This window comes from Amphibalanus amphitrite, unplaced genomic scaffold (assembly GCF_019059575.1).
Source record: "Amphibalanus amphitrite isolate SeventyFive unplaced genomic scaffold, NRLGWU_Aamphi_draft 001257F_arrow, whole genome shotgun sequence".
Classification (NCBI taxonomy): Eukaryota; Metazoa; Arthropoda; class Thecostraca; order Balanomorpha; family Balanidae; genus Amphibalanus; species Amphibalanus amphitrite.
This window is the reverse complement of record NW_024882750.1, coordinates 195,838-199,994: the sequence shown is the minus strand read 5'-3', so window position 1 is coordinate 199,994 and position 4,157 is coordinate 195,838.

The following is a 4,157-nucleotide window of genomic DNA, read 5'->3' as shown; positions in this document are numbered from 1 at the left end:
ATATACATTAAAAATAATAATGGAACATTTATTAACACTTCATATCATCTGCATGAAACACAATGTAAATATATACACAAACAAACGCACGGGAAATAACGAAAGGTCGCTCATATACCTGCACACTCGCAGTGACCGACGATTAACGCGAGATCGACTGGGGGAGGCGGGGGGGGGGGGTCGTTGAACCGACGTTCCGTTCATGGCCATAAGTTCGACCTCATCCACGACCAGACGGCGTTTAGTGATAGACGGAACCGGAGACCCCGTGTTGTTGTCGTAGTTGTCCTCCATTGTAAGTGGTAGTCGACGGAAGAACTGACCAGGCCCCATGCCTGGAGCAAAAAAAAACTGGATCAGTTCCAAGATTTTTTTTTTCTGTTGGGAGCTATTTTCGCAAACAACACAACGTTCCTTCAGACCAAGAAGCGCGATTTGCCATGAAGTCGGAATATGAAGCACTTAAACAATATAAGATAATGTGAAAAGATACGTGTCAGACTCACCAAAGTCGATCAACGTCGGTGTCGGTGGCATGTGTCGGTGGCAAATGCTCATGTACCACCCGGCCCCGGAGCACTTCACTTCACTTCACTGCACTGCTGCACTGCACTTCCCTCCACCTCACTGCCTCCCGGAGCAGGGGCACGCACTCCCATGCCACGCACGACGGATTCCACCGATAATAGCTGATTTAAGCTATATCATTCCAGAGCTATCACTCGGTGGCATGTGCCCGGAGCACTTCACTTCACTTCATTTCACTTCATATACCGGAGCACGTGCACACACTCCCACCACGACCAACGGACTCCACTAAAATGGCGCAACACGTGGCCGGAAACAGCTGGCACGCGCATGCGCATATCGCTCTGCGCCGTCAAAAGGTGCTAAAGGGCTGGTGATAAGACTCCCAGAGATTTGTAAAGCAGGGCTTAGCTACTTTCTTTGGCGCCAATTTCAAATTTGTTTCCTCTGTAAGCATGTCCGGTTCTATTGTGATACTAACGTAAGCACCATATTCAGCATTATCAACTTCTAAAACACTTAAAATGGTTCTAATTAGAAATCCAGCTTGAAAGAGCACTCACTGATGGACTGGGTACTAGCAGAAGTAGACGTTAAGCTCAGTAGAAGAATAGGTGATCTAAACTTATAATATTTGATGGGAATGTTAGCTATCATTAGCACAGTATTAGCACCATGCTTCTTTGTAAATACGTCGTAGGGTTCTTTTGACGCTAAAAGGTGCTACGAATAGCAGCCGTTAGTACCCCAAATGCTAAACTTTTTTACAGTGTATTGCTTCCAAATTAAGCTTGATTCGCGCCTGGCTCTAGTACTGCATTGAATACCCTCCCGAACCCCTCCCGCATCGCCAGGGTAGCTGTCCCGGTGAGGTGCGTGTCAGACTGAAGCAGTGCGTGGACCTTGTGCCTGAGGCAGGGACACCGGTGTGACCTGTGATAATGGCGGGCACGTGAGCGTGACGCATAGCTGTGTCACATTCTATCCAATCAGGGATGATGAGAGCGCCACAGTGCAGTGGTCAGGACGATGATCGGGTGGGGGAGCGCTGGATGGGCGTGTTACGGGTGAGAAAATATTTGGCACACTTGGCAACTTGAGTGCTACACGGACTTATACGCTAAACCTTTTCACATTTTCTGAAGCAGGGAATCAATTTATGTCCTAGACGTCGCTGGCCGAGGAGAGTGCCTTCTCAGACATTATTTTTTCCAATTGCACGAAGCAAGCAAACAATCGTGTTTTTTTAAGATTTTCGAGCTTTTTCGAATGCCGCTTACCACGTGTCGCATACGTGGGCGTGGCCTGCAGGAGCCGAGTTAGTGGGGGGGGGGGGGGGAGGGAGGTGGTTGGCGCCGAGCACCTGCTTGGCGCGGGTTAATAATTATCTGAAGATATTTATAATATATGTTCAGATTATATTGACATTATTGTTTTAAATCATAGGTAGGGGAGAGTGGGGTAAGATGCCCAGGGTGGGAAAGACGCCCCACCCCCTCTAGCGGCGAAACAAAGAATCGAATATGAAAATTAATGTTCTTAGCGTAAAGCGGAAGCCTGCCTTGTTAACTGCACAAAACTTTGCGAAGCTCAGTTGGGCAACGGATGGCTGGTGATTGCATGTTTTTTATTTGTTGCTTTCAAAAAATATTTTGGTGTCAAAACATTGTAAATATCAAAGAAGATAGATAATTTTTGCGTCCCTTGCTATAGTCGTGATACATTAACCCTCGCCCTGGCAGGGGGGTCGATGCGACCCCCCCTAAGGTTTTTCAAAGATAGCGTAAAAACGGCGGCGCTTTGGCACAGCCTATGGGGCAACCTTTTTACATATGACCTGAAAATTTCAGGTCCGGGTAACCTTGGGTCAGGTTACCAGGTCAGAAAAACCGGTACAAGGTCATGGTCAAATTTCAATTTTCTTTTTGCACCTGTCCAACTCACAGTTTTTCACTGATTTCCTTCAAACTTTCAGGATGTGCTAAGTTCACCGAGTTGTATAACATATAGTTCGTTTTTTTTAGGTCACTGACCTGAGGTCAGTTAGAGGTCATTACGTCGTAACGACGATATCGTCGCAGAAGTAAAGGGGGGCAACTATATGCCCCCCCCCCCCAGAGGCCGGCGGGTGGCGCGGAGGCCCAGCGGCCGCCGGGTTAATGTCCCTAGCGTAAAGCGGAAGCCTTCCTTGTTAACTGCACACAAAATTGCGAAGCTCAGTTGGGCAACGGCTGGCTGATGATTGCATGTTTTTTATTTGCTGCTTTCAAAAAATATTTTGGTGTCAAAACATTGTAAATATCAAAGAAGGTAAATGATTTTTGCGTCCCTTGCTATAGTCGTGATACATTAGCATGCGTGTACTGTTTCCCTAACAGTTTGTTTCAGGGTGTAGTTTTATGGCTAACAAATTGTACTGATTTAATGTTACTCATTACCTTGGGGTAAGATGCCCCCTGTCCTGATGGGGAAAGACGCCCCCTAAATCCGTAGGCTGTCCTTCAAACAGCCCGTCAAATCATTCATTACATACTTTTGATGTAGACAAAAGCCGATCTGGGACTATTGAGAGTCCAGTACGGTCGGGTGCTCCCCATGCCGGTCTCTCGGCCCACATAGCGACTTTTTGGGCGGCATCTGACTCTGAGAGCCCTCACGACGGCCTCTGTGGGCCCCATTATTGGCTCCAGGGCCCCTCTCGACATCCTTTGAGGGCTCCCACGTTGGCCCCACGGGCCGCGCTGGCATCGGAGGTCCCCACGATGGGCTCGAGGGCCCTCAAGCATCATGAAGACCTATAAGAGCCCCGCAGTGGTCTCCTGCGGGGACGCTTCGAAAAGCTCCTGCAACCGGACGCTTCGAAACAGTCTAGCCTCCTCCACGTTTCCGCCTCAGTCATCCTGTTACTGCTGTATCTGCAGTCTGCAGCCATGCCATTCCACTTCTATTCTCCACTTAATCTCCATGATATGCACCGCACAATGCGATAAACACCACTGATTCTTCATGATCTGAGCACTGCCAATGCGCTCCACGCCTCAGCCGACCAGACTGAGAAAAATGGCGGCGAACGCGGACGCGCATACGTCCTTTTGCGCATGCGCGAAAGGAAACCCCCGTAAGCTACTTTGAGAACACCTCCACGGATATTTTACACCTTTAAGAAGTAACGGGCGTCTCTTAAAAGCATTTACAAGGTAATTGTAGGCCTCAAGGTGTAAACGTACCGCTTTGATGTCGTTTTAATACCTTCTTTGGTGTACATAAACTGATCCCATCTTTTCATAGTCTAGATATACTTTTTGTACCTCAACGGTGTTTGATAAACTAACCGCCTTCATTTCTACTTCGATAAAAAAAGAAGGGATGTGTTATGGAAGTGTACGATCATTCTTTTGAAAATACCACTGACTTTAAATAGTGCATTCGGCGTAATTGCAGTCTCTGTACAATATTCATGAAATACTTTGGTGTAAAATAAACCAGCTCGGTGTTAATATTCTTATGTGTGTACAGTGGTGCGGCAAGCGAGGATCAAGCTTAATTTGGAAACAATAGTGCACTGGTGCTGCGGCCTGCGCCAGGACGTTGTGCCGCTGTTATATTGACGTGTTTGGGTGCGCCAGGAC